Genomic DNA, 13802 nt, shown 5'->3' with positions numbered 1-13802 from the left:
AGCTACTAACCGCCTGAGCTGTGGCGCGGCCCTATGATACATAAAACCCCTGATCTGGCAGCAGATATTAAAAGTAGGAAGATGGTGTGGCTGGGGCATAGATCAAACAAAGGGGCTAAGAGAGTGTTCGAGAAAGCAACTCACAATGTTTATGAAGTTCGTGATTGAGATGGATGGAAGATTAAGAGAATGATACTTACGAGAATTGAAAGTGAAGGAAAACAAGTGCACATAAGAGAGAAAAATGGGCAACTGTTTTAAAAGAGAAGAAGATTGTTAGAGGATTTTTAGAGCCAAGAAAGTAGGTATGTTTTAAAATGTAGACCTAAAATTTATTTTTAGATTTTTGAATAACGGTGGGTAGTGTGCTAAGAAATGACCTTAACAATATATGTAATGTGCTACGCTTCTTTACGCGTTTTATTGTTAATTAATAAATATTGTTTCGGACATTTTCTCTCCTGTGTCGAATAGAACATGTCTGTAAAGGACGGTACACGGTGTGCGTTTATGTGTCTGTCTAGTATTGTGCGATGCTACAATTTTAAGCAGCATATTGGTATGCAGAAGTTTGCTGTTCAGAGAACAATATGTTGTTGTGTATTCGACCTACATTCTTTAACAACAAAGGACGAACCAATATTTGTCACACCACGGAAGAGAGAGAAGGAAGGCAACAAACATATTGCCGAATTGTGTCCCGGCCTCGCGTGACTGCCAGTAGCCTCTCCTGACGACTCAATCACCAGTTCTGTGGCTCTTCCCCACCCACTTGTTTACATATGAACGTGAGCTAAAAGGACATATGTCCCTTTTGAAGTGAAAGCAACGCTGGTCAAACTGTCCCCCTTCTTTTGCGTGTCCGTGATATGTGAAATGTCAGTTTCACTTGATTCAGCTGGTTCCCTGATCATTTCTAGTTTCTGTACCTCAAGAGCATATTGTTTGCCACCTGATTTCACCCTGGTTTCTTGTTCCATTTATTCTACCCTGAAGATGGAGGCGATATATTTCTTCGAAACGTCGCTTGATTTTCAACGGGCTGTATAGCGTTAAATCCCACAAGATAGATCTCTCCTTCATACCCACCGCTGTGAGAACTTCAAATCTTCCAGTTTCAGCAGTCTTGGCCATGTAAAACTGAAATATATAAATACAAGTTTTAATCGAAACATTTTTAATGATGTATATTTATTGAGATAGAAAAAGAAAAAAGTGAAGGCCCATAGGGTTGTGAGACGTTGAGGTTCACACATTTTCTAGACAATCGGCTCAAAGATGGCGGTAAGATTGTCAGCCCTACGCGCCGGCCGCGTTTTACTCCCCAGAAATATTATTTAATTAATTCCTGGTACTCATTTCTGTTAGCCGGTCACGGTAGCCGAGCGGTCTAAGGCATGCACTGTCTTCGCTCGCTCGGAAGCCGGGATCGTGGGTTCGAATCCCACTCAGGGCATGGATGTTTAGTTTGTGTGTGTGTGTGTGTGCGTTTTTCTGTGTTTGTGTACAGCTAGAGGCCTTGCGACGAGCTGATCACCCGCCCAAGGAGTCCTACCGAATGTGTAAGATCTAGGAAAACTGAAGTGAATGGAGAAGTTCATGGAGGTAGGCCTAGGCCCACTGGGGCTGTAGTGCCAAGGAAAAGAAAACTCATTTCTGTTAGAGGCTGAGTCGACCCCAGGGCCATAGTGCGGCCGGAAGGAATAGGTCAATTGCAAAACATCCAATGACCTCATCGGGACTTGAACCCGCGACCTACCGGCTTGTAGCATAGTGCCTCAACCAACTACGCTACCGCGTGCCCCGTATTTACTGAGGTACAAAATATATTTTCACGTGACTGAGTGTGACTGTAATGGGGTTTGGTAATCGGATTTATTGTACATTTATACACACAACTCGTTAACTACAATTAACTATACATCTATCGCTAATTCGCACACTCCACAATTCACTACAGAACACGCACCAAGTCTTCTCAGTATGCTGTATCTTCACCAGCTGTCGCCTGATAACGGCTTCCAACGCCGTAGCTTCCTCATCTACCGTATTCACTTCCTGACTGGCCGGCGACTGTCACACAATTCACTCATTACACCAACTGACTTAACTCCCAGGCTGGCGGCTGGCACCAATTTCCTACGCGTGTTACTGCCGTCTCAAGATTCTCTATCGCAATTACAGGTCCTCCTCCTTATTTGCCTCGGCACGGATCGCACAGAAAACACTGCTTCCCCCGTTCTTGTATTGTTGCATGCGTCTGTTGCGGCCGTTGCTTAGCAACAGACTTTTACACAACTATTGCCTAGCAGCGGTTGTTGTATAGCTGCTTATTTCGCTGTCGTTGCCTAACAACGGGTCTACATGCCACAATATAATTTGAGTTTATGCATTTTAATGACTTTGTTGTTTAATGGGTTTGCCTCCAGCATACATTATATAAATCTATGCAGTGTATTCGTAATATCTTTATATTTACATAATTGAATGCTTTGTTTGTGTGCGAGTGTTTGTACCTAACGCTCTGAAGGCTGAATGTAATCTAAATCTCTTTGTACAAGAGCATAATAATGTTGCCGTGTGAGAATGTAGGGCTCTATACTCACGGGTTTCACATAGTTCACTAATTTTGTTAGTAGATAGATCTGCCAGTAGTAGTCCTTCTGTTGTCAGCTGCCTTTATCTTCAGGAAAACTTATTTAGAAAAAATTTTGAAATAAATTTTGAATGTGAGTACGCGAAACGTATGCATTAAGAAATGTTGTGCCAGCCTCGTAGGAAACACACAGTGCATCTCCGTAGCAAAAGCCAACTGGTTAATGCTGTTCTTTTGGGGGGGGGGATAATTCTTCTTTTTTTAAGAATAATACAGAGATACACTGTCTGGGCAAAATGCAAGGTTTTTATTTCTCATTTGTTTTCCGTCTCAACTATCAAAATCTCATCCACATTTATTGTCCATAATGAGTTTATTAATCTCAATAGTATGAAAATATGCTACATGTTTCGGCTTATAAAGCCATTATCAGGCAGTACACATTAACAGACATTTCCAAACTACTGAATTGCGCTTTATATGAATTCATATATTACAATATAATAACTATTGATAATGTATATGACTTTCTACTCAGGTAATATATTCATCTGAATTAATACAATTCTTACAAATATATTAAAATTGGAATAAAAGTTTTACATTCATATGGATACCTAGATATGTACATAAATGTATATATAATAAAATTATATATAAAAAATAAGTTATAAAATATATTGCGTTGTTATAATGTAATAAAACATTCAGACAATGAATTAAAATTGTTGTTTGTTATGTTTATGGTATTTGTCGTGTCTAAATATCGTACTATTTATAGTTTGGTGTCTGTTAGCTTAATTGTAGCGTTATGATAAGTAGTTATTTACAGGTGTTGTTTTGATTGTGGTTGGGCGTGTTTTATTTCTGCTCCCGTTTGATTTCCATATGGAGCAGCTGAGCTGTTCGGAATCAGTTGTTGTGATGTTCCGTAACGTTTTATTCTTCGTTTTTCACGATCTGGTTTCCTTCATTTTATGGGTTTATCCACCTCTTGCGTTTTTGCGTCTGGCTTCCTTGTGTGTTTGATTTCAGCTGTCACCTGAAAATAACTACATTTTATAACGCTAAAATTGCGCTAATAGACACCAACATAAATTATATAGACACGACAAATACGATAAGTATGACTAACCATAACTTTAATTCATTGTCTGAATGTTTTAGTATATCGTAAAGCAATATATTTTATAACTTACAATTTTTATTATATTAAAAATACATTTATATACATCTCTAAGCATCCATTTGAATGGCACAACTTTTATTCTATTTTTAATACATTTGTAAGACTTGTATTAATTCAGATGAAAGTTGAATATATTAACTGAATAGAAAGTCGTATACATTAGTAATAGTTGTTATATTGTAATATATGAATTTATATAAAGCACAATACAGTAGTTTGAAAATGTTTGTTAATGTGTACTGCCTGATAATGGCTTTATAAGCCGAAACATGTAGCGTGTTGTCATACTATTGAGAATAATAAACTCATTATACACAGTGAGATGTGAATGTGATTCTGATAGTTGTTGTGTTGAGATGAAAACAAAACGAAATATAGGATAAAACAACAGGATACATTTCTTGAAAAATGTTTTTATTGTTAACAGGCGATGTGCGTGTGCGGTGGGCCCTAACTGTTGAGCTTCAAAACTCATCGTCTTGCCTTTTGGCTACTTATTTTCCCATCTGCTAGGCTGCTCAGTCTAATTGATCTGTAAAGGCTTTTATCGTCTGGCATATCAAATAGTTAAGTTTAAGGCATGTGACAATTCCATGTTCTTTCTTGTTTCTTCTCTCATTACCTATATAATCGACATATGTCCATTGTTTCTGTTCTGCTTTCGCAGTCTGTATCTGGCAACAGCGTAGAAGACAGGATTTTTTTTCCTTGGCACTACAGCCCCAGAGGGCCTAGGCCTACCTCCATGAACTTCTCCGGTCACTTCGATTTTTCTAGATCTTACACATTCGGTAGGACTCCTTGGGCGGGTGATCAGCTCGTCGCAAGGCCTCTACCTGTACACAAACACAGAAAAACGCACACAAACATCCATGCCCTGAGTGGGATTCGAACCCACGATCCCGGTGGGGATCAGGTGGGGGGATCGCGGCTTTCAGGCGTCGCGTCACAATACCATCACACTGTATCTGCATTGCAGAAACCAATCTATTAATATTGTTTACGGAAATAACCACTGTTTATTTTGAATACCATATGAAACACACTTTTTTTTAGTTTTTTATTTAACGGCTGTAACGCAGAGGATGATTAATGAGTTCGGACTAGTTCATAGAATGAGAATTTGCAGGAGAAATCCCACTAGGCGCAAACCGCCCCCGGTGCCACTTTGTCCATAACAAATCCCATATATCCTGACCTGGGATCAAACCCGGACTGCCGCGTTGGAAAGCCTGCGACTAACCGCCTGATCTATGTCCATAACAAATCCCATATATCCTGACGTGGGATCATACCCGGATCGCCGCGTTGGAAAGCCTGCGACTAACCGCCTGATCTATGTCCATAACAAATCCCATATATCCTGACCTGGGATCAAACCCGGATTGCCGCGTTGGAAAGCCTGCGACTAACCTCCTGAGCATAATACGGCCTCCAAACCCACAAAATTCGCTGCTGACAATATGCGAAGTTTATTAATGTTGAGTAAGTGGCACAGGTAGTAACATCCGTGTCTTAAATGATTAAACATGTAGATCTTAGAGAGAAGACAAAATTCGTACTTGATCACTTCTTTAGTATAAGGGAGTAACATGCGAAATTTCTTCCAAATCCACCAAGTTTCAGCAGCAGCTGAGAGACGCAGCAGGTAGGCATGCGTGACGTCGATAATCATATTCGTGTTATTCCACGGAGCACGCAACTTGGACTCATAATGAGGGATCCTTCCCCTCATGCTGTCCGCGTGTTTCATTTCAGATAGTAACAGATTTCGAAGGTAATTGGCGTTAAGGATTTTCCCTCAAACTGGTCAAAATAATAAAATGCTGTTCCAGTCGATCTAACACAATTCCTAACTAACTAACTAACTTCATGGAGCTGAGTCCTTCTTGAGAAGCTGCCAGTCGCTCAGATACTAAAGGATTTTCCAGCATTTTATGGAACCTGAAGGTTCATTACCGTGTTCACAAGAGCCCTTCACTGGTTCCTATCCTCAGCCACATCAATCCAGTCCATACCCCCCTGCCTATCTATCCAAGTAAAGTAAGTAAAAAAGTAAAGCTATCCCTGTAACAGGCCATGGAGACCCATAGGGTTGTGAGATGTTGAGGTTCCCACATTTTCTAGACAATCGGTTCATAGATGGCGGTAAGGTTGTCAGCCTTACGCGCTGCCCCCCTCCCCCAGGAATATTACTGGTACTCATTTTTGTTAGAGGCTGAGTCGACCCCAGGGCCATAGTGCAGCTGGAAGGATTAGGTCAATTGAAAAAATCCAATGACCCAATCGCGACTTGAACCCGCGACCTTCCGGTTTGTAGCATAGTGCCTCAACCAAGACCCATTTTAATATTATCCTCCCACCTACGTCGAGATCTTCCCAGTGGTCTCCTTCCTTCTAGCTTTCCCAACAATATCCTATATGTATTCATCTCCCCCATTCGTGCTACATTCCCTGCCTATATCATTCTCCTTGACTTGACCCTTACAATAGTTCAGAGCCTAAAGGACTGTTAAGACTACGTGAAAGAGAAGATAGCAGTGAGAAGATCGGCGTCCACTGAGGTCGCACCTTAATCCCCTTTTCTGTGTACGTATTTAACTTGCATGTGTCGTGGCTGCTGAAGCATGTGCCAACAGTTCGAAAGTTCAATGGCCCCTGTATTCTCCAACACCTCCCCTCTTAACAAACAAATCCTTCTTGTTTGATTCTTTGTTACAGTCTTACCTTTTTATTTCGACACAGGTTGCCCTTATCTTCTGATCTGTCTCCTGCATTACACACTGTTCCCAATTGTCTGTCATTAAGAGCCCGAGAAGATCCCTATAAGGTACACAAAAATATTTTTTCCGTCTTAGTGTCTGTAGTGGAGACCGCCTCTGTGGTCTAGTGGTCAGAATTCCTTCCTACAGATCCAGAGGTCCGGCGCTACCAGATTTTCTGAGAAGTAGTGGGTCTGAAACGGGGTCCAGTCAGCCTCGTGAGGATATCTGAGGAGCTATTTCAAGGAAGTAGCGGCTCCGGTCAAGAAACCCGAGATTAATGGCCGTGGGGATCCGTTGCGCTGACCACGTGACACCCTCTATCCGCTAAAGTTGGCACTAACTTCGCCGACAAGCGGCGGTCGCTCGGTCGGTATAGTTCGCTTGCGGACTACAGGCCACGGAGTTTTTTTTTCTGTGGTGAAAGTTAACACTGTAGCTCGGTGTAGCGACGGGTTATGGACTGGACGACCGGGATTCGATTCCCGGAAGGGGCAAAATGCCACAGAATACAGAGCGGCTCTGGGGCCCACCCCCCCTCCTATCCAATGGATACCGGGGGCTCTTTCCAGTATGCAAATCGGCCAGGGCGAAATTGAATATTCAACTTCATATAGTGGAGCTGTACCTCCATCCCCATATGTCTTCATGGCATGAGTAATTATTTAAGCACACAGACAACTAGAAATAAGCAAACGACTGCAGTAAACTGTGAAATGTGACCCCCTGTTATCTAGTGGATGTTTAGTAACGTTCCTCCGAGACATTGGTAAATATCTACCAGTTTACACGGCGTTACATCCCAGAAGTCAGTATGCTTCATTGTTACCACCATAAGAAAATGTAATGTCGCCCATTAAGTTTTTGTTTAAGTTTCTTGGGGTGGAGGTGAGACTGAGTCCACTTGGTACGTCGGCCACTAATTTGGCCTATTGTACCCGTCCCGGGTGCTAGATGATGAGTGTGGGGCAATTGGTGGAATGAGAACTGCTAGGGGAAACCAAAATACTCGAAGAAAACCTGATCTAATGCCACTTTGTCCACCACAAATCTCACATGACCTGACCCAGGCTCGAACCCGGGCCGCCGCTGTGATAAGCTGGCGACTATCCGTCTGAGTTATGGCACGGCCGAAATATAGGCTGCACATTGTTAAACATATTTGCAGGTACCCTGTTGGACCAGTTTGAAGTCCGTGGACGTTAGTTGCAGTAACAGTGCGTTTCCGGAGTTAATGATGACAGGGCGTAGGACATGTCTTTTGTCGTCAGCTGCCAAATGAACTGTTTTTATTACTTTCCATCTGCTTGCTACGTTCATTGTAATGGAGGCAGGCCGAGCGTGGCCAGTGCACTGTTCCCACTTACCGTCACTGCCATTTCCATTGTTGGCATCCATTGTTCAATTTGTCTGTATAATTTGATGGTCTACACTTCCCTACAACGATAGTGACGCATGCCTTTATGATTGTGACGCGATTTTCAGGTGGTCGTGACCCATTTAAAAGTCCGCCTTGCATCATCGCGCTAACATTTAGTACCTTCTTTGCAGCTTACATTAAACCATCCGTATTCTCTCTCTCTCTTTCTCTCTCTCTCTCTCTCTATGGCTGTACAGCCCTTTGGACCTTGACCGCTTTTTCACTTTCTTAATCTTATACACAGTCGGTATGAATATTTGGACAGGGGATCAGTCTGTCGCAATGCCGCTACCTACATACAGAACAACACGAACACAGAATAAACGTACACAGACGTCCATGCCTCGAGTGGGATTCCAACCCATGATCCCAGTGTTCGAACGGGCGAAAACAGTTCATGCTTTAGACCACGCGGCCACTGTAACCAGCAACCATCCACGTACATGGCAATAGTAATTCCTCGACCTCGCATGTAAATAATGTTGTAGGATTTAAGGCTCTTGCAGTGGTGGTTATGAAGAGTTATATCTTCTGGCGTATAAGGCCATGCAGTCCGTTGTATTATCAACCTACATTTCGGAGGAGCATGTCGCCTCCATTTTCAGGGTGGAAGAATTAAGCCAATCGAGAGACCAGCATGAATCTTGTAACAAGGTCTGCCTTGATTGGCTTTCAACGGACTACATGGCGTTATGTCCCAGACGACAGAACTCCTCACAAGTCTCTGTTGAGCAGTTTATTTTCAGTCTGCAATGTCTGTGTCTGTAAACATGAATATTGTAGCATGTGTATTCGTTGCTAAGGAACAGCTAGCTAAACACGTTCCCGCGAAAAAATGTTCTCGGCTAAGAATAGGCAAAGGGAAGTAAACAAGTTTCGTCAACAGTAGAGGACGTGTTTTCTGTGTGGTTCGTGCTGAGCCTATATAAGAAGCAGTGAATGGCTCCACAACAGCCACTTGGCTGCGGTCAAGCATACGGCCGTTGAAGTGACTAGACTGCCGTTGTAGCGGAAGCTACTAGAAATAGGGCATAATCTGCTGTACTGAGCCTGGCCTGACAAAGGACCTGTATATATTTTATATACATTTATTAACATGTAAAATGTAAATATCCTTTACATTATGACAAATGACTTACTACTGCAGACAATGACTCTGACAAAAGACAGACCCGCCCTCTCGTCAGAGAGGACGCCTTACAATAACAAGACTGTCAAACAGTAATAAATATCTGGTCATAAGACTGACTGACTGACTGACCGACCGACCGTCAGTCGCGATGTGACTTTGACTTTGATTACAACAGCCCAACAAAGGGCTGTAGAGCCATCGAGGAATGAAAGCGAACTGTATGGTCTAATCCGTGGCAGGAATGAACAAGTCTGGCAGAATCTTCTAAGGAAGGCTATGGCTCAAAAAAAAAAAAAGGATGTTTTTCCAGTGATGATGATTATGATGCCTGCAAATATTGATAAAATTATACACGTTGTGAAATTTCTTCTTTTGGACGGGTGACTAATTCCGTATAGTTCGATAGTTCGTGACGACCTATCGAGACTGTACTGTATATATTTACACCGTCGGCTTGCCCCTGCATTGTAGATGGATGCTGGAGTTAGAAAGTCTTGTTGGAAAAAGCATCTGTTTACTTATCTGTCTCACTGGTAGTCACATGTGACAGCATGTGGCCGCCAGTGACCATCCGACAACGCCACAACAAACATGCAATACATGACGCTATCTGTACATATTTATTGTACGGTCGACGGAACTATTGTATTGATATCGGGTAAACAAGCTCGAATGAGGTCAGAACCCCCCCCCCTCCGGCCCTCCACATATTTCAGTTAATCTTCTCTTCCGAGTCCAAGTTCCATTACGTCCCCGGAGTCTGCTGATATCCTGTATCCGCTCTCCACGCCATGCGCAGACCGGTTCTTCATGTAGCACACTTTAATGTTGTGACCAGTGGCTTATCCAATGTCGCGGTGTATTTGTCAGTGTTCCAGAGATTCACATTTCTTAATGTTTGTGATGAAGAATCATCGTAGTTTGCTTTATTATCTCGGGCCTTATAGCTGGTTGAGACACTATGCTACAAGCCGGAAGGTCGCGGGATCGAATCCCGATGAGGTCATTGGATTTTTTTTCAATTTACCTAATCCGTCTAGCCGCACTATGGCTCTGGGGTCGACTTAGCCTCTAACAGAAATGAGTACCAGAAATATTCTTTGAATGTTCTTGGGGTTAAAGGGCGGCCGGCGCGTAAGGCCGACAACCTTGCCACCATCTGTGAGCCGATTATCTAGAAAATGTGGGAGCCTCGACGTCTCACAACCCTATGGGCCTCCACGGCCTGTTACAGGGATACCTCTACTTTTTACTTATCCATCGTCTAATGCTTATTCTTAAAACCATATATTTTCCAGTATGAAACTTCCCTTACATGTAATTGAGTTCTGACACATATTTTTCGGTTATCTTCTCCTGAATACTGTTAAAACAATTTTCAATTTTGTATTTATATTTCCTGCCGATCACGGTAGCCGAGCGGTTTAGGGCATGCACTGTCTTCGCTCGCTCGGAAGCTGGGATTGTGGGTTCGAATCCCACTCAGGGCATGGATGTTTAGTGTTTGTGTGTCTGCGTTCTTCTGTGTTTGTCTACGGATAGAGGCTGATCGCCCGCCCAAGGAGTACTACCGAATGTTTAAGGCTGGGGCCACACGAACCTAACGAACGTCGTGACGTCTGTTGTAGAAATAAACAAGAGAGGCGAATGCTACGCTTTCTTCTGGCTCCATTTCAGACAAAGAACTACGCACCGCATTCTGCAACTGTGTGTTGTCTTCAGCAACGTCCGTCATAAAGTACGTTCGTTACAACGGACGCGTTTTGTGTGCTCGTGTGGCCCCAACCTAAAATCTAGTAAACCAAAGTGAAACGGAAGAGTTTCGTGGATGTAGGCCAAAGCCTCAAATTTGGGCTGCACTGCAAATGGAAAAAATATATATATTTCCTCATAGCTTTGCTGTAGGAATTAGACTAATGGTGAGCAGACTTCTGAATGTCATGTGTTATTTCTAAATTGTAAAGTACAGCGCATTCCGCTTATTTATTTAATATTGTGACGGAATATAACCATTTGCTAGGCAACGGCTAAGTAAACATTTGTTCCCACGGCAACGAATATTAACAAAGGCATTCCCGTGACAACACAACAGAACAGAGGAACTGTAAGTCATGCTGAGTTCTATCTCGGCCTCGTGGCAGTCATAAAAGGCAGTGCATTCTTGAATTCGAGAGTCGTAGTCAGTCCTAGATTAGTCAGAGATTCTTCATAGAGGTTCGTCAGACAGACGTCGTTCAGAAGGAGTTCAATGTGTCAGCGGTTATAATCGACTGTAAATAAGTGCCAATAAATCCAATCATCAAATCCAGAACCCATTGTTATTAGTCACGCAACCCTTCATACGTGAATACACTGAAAGCCTGTAGGTATTATTAGTCTATAACAAGACCATATAAGAATATAGGCGGCCGCGCGGTCTAAGGCATGCAGTGTCTACGCTCGCTCGAACAGTGGGGTCATGGGTTCCAATCCCACTTGAGGCATGGGTATGCGTTTTTTCTATGTTCGTGTTCTGCTGTATGGGTGGCGGCTTTGGAACGGGCTGATCTCCCTTCAGGGTCCTACCAACTGATGGCGGTGAGGTTGTCAGCGTTACGCCCCGGCCGCCCTTTTCTCTCTATGAAGATTCTTGGTACTCATTTCTGCTAGAGGCTGAGTCGACCCCAGGACCATAGTGCGGCTGGAAGGATTAGGTAAATTGAAAATATTCCACCTCATCGGGACTCGAACCCGCGACCTTCCGATCTGTGTCATAGTGCCTCAACCAACTATCCTACCGTGTGCCCCATATATTGAGTATTGTCAAAGAAAATTTTGTTTCTGATTCTGTCATTGAAAAAGTAGGGGATCTCCTGTTAGGCTTGTACGGTATTTATGTGAGACTTGTGATCTTAATTGCTTTGTTTTGTTTGTTGCAGGTAGGAGTTCAGTCATCCCATGGGACAGTTCACGATTGTCGAAACGAGAATCTGGATCACATTTTGAAGGCAAGGGCGCATATATTGTGTCTAGTAGTGGTTCTAATTTTTTTTAATTCGTTTAGTGGGGGGTGGAGTCCAGCTGGGTCCACTCGGCACGGCGGCCACTGATTGGCCTATTGTACCTGCCCCGGGTGAGTATGATGATGGAGAATTTGGTGGAATGAAGATTGGCAGGGGAAACCGAAGTACTCGGAGAAAACCCGCCCCAGCGCCACTTTATCCACCACAAATCCCACTTGACCCGACCCAGGATCGAACCCGGGCCGTCGCGGTGGAAGCCAGCGACTAACCGCTTGAGCTATGGCGCGGCCCTTAGTGTAGCGGTAACTCTTTTCACAATGCCTCTCTAGCCCATTCAAGGTCCTGGCCTCTTGTTTAGTTCTGTATTCGTTTTTTCAGAGATTGTAGGACTCCGTAGTCGAGTGATCAGCTCGCCACAAAGCCGCTACCTAAACACAGGACAACACAAACCGAGAATAAACGCATAGACACATCAAACATCCATGCCTCTAGTGGGATTCGAACTCACGATCACGGCGTCCGAGCGAGCGAAGACAATTCGTGATTTAGACCGCACGGCTACTGTGACCGTCAGCGGTAGCTCTGCGGACTTGGAATTAGGAGTCTTGTTCAAATCTTGACCCGGCTACCGAGTACGGTAATTGCAGTGGTTTTCCACTTTCTCGCCAGCTAAATGCTGGAACAGCACACTTAAATCGGCCACAACTATCTCCTTCTAACGTTTCTTTTCACATACCCGATTCGACGCTACAGCCTATGCCATTTTCAATTAAAACAGTGTTATTAAATAATGTAATAATGATATTTGAGATTTTTTCGGCGGTGGAAATCTGTGCGTCGTAAGGTAGAATAGGCAAAAGTAAAGCTATCCCTGTAACTGGCCGTGGCGGCCCACAGGGTTGTGAGATGTTGAGGTTGTCAGCCTTACGCACCGGCCGCCCTTTACCCCCAAGAACATTCCAAGATTATTCCTAGTATTCATTTCTGTTAGAGGCTCAGTCGCCCCAAGGCCATAGTACGGCTGGAAGGATTAGGTAAATTGAAAAAAAATCCATCTTATCGGGACTCGATCCCGCTACCTTCCGGCTTGTAGCATAGTGCCTCAACCAACTACGCTACCGCGTGCCCTTTCATACATTAGTTCAGCTCCTAAATGTTTTAACTTGTTTACTGATTGGATTATAAACAAGTTAACTGTATAAGATTTGAGGCTTTCACGGCGGTGACTATGAAGAATGCAGTCTTCTGGGATTTGGCGCCGTGTATATGTGGTGTTAACCGACGTTTCGGAGGAACGTATCGCCCCCATCTTCAGGGTTGAAGAAAAAGTATAGGTAAATCTGCAAGCGACAACACACCGTGTCTCACGGTGTTGTCGCTTGCAGATTTACCTATACTTTTTCTTCAACCCTGAAGATGGGGGCGATACGTTCCTCCGAAACGTCGGTTAACACCACATATACACGGCGCCAAATCCCAGAAGACTGCTTTCTTCAAGTTAACTGTACATCTTGCAAGAATCCTGTCGGGATGAACCCCTTATCTAGGGCCGCGCCATAGCTCAAGCGGTTAGTTGCTGGCTTCTCACCGCGGCTGACCGGGTTCGATCCCGGGTCTGGTCAAGTGGGATTTGTGGTGGACAAAGTGGCAGGTACAATAGGCCAATCAGTGGCCGCCGTGCCGAGTGGACCCAGCTGGACT

General features: G+C 43.7%; 1 protein-coding gene across 2 annotated transcripts in view; it reads left to right on the top strand.

Annotated features, from left to right (window-relative positions):
- Positions 1–13802, top strand: part of LOC111864996 (sestrin homolog) — a 600436-nt gene that overhangs the window by 229461 nt on the left and 357173 nt on the right. The window lies entirely within an intron of this gene.

Source organism: Cryptotermes secundus, unplaced genomic scaffold (assembly GCF_002891405.2).
Source record: "Cryptotermes secundus unplaced genomic scaffold, Csec_1.0 scaffold209, whole genome shotgun sequence".
Taxonomy (NCBI): Eukaryota; Metazoa; Arthropoda; class Insecta; order Blattodea; family Kalotermitidae; genus Cryptotermes; species Cryptotermes secundus.
The sequence above is the reverse complement of the archived record's forward strand: the minus strand, read 5'-3'. Positions and strand labels throughout refer to the sequence as shown.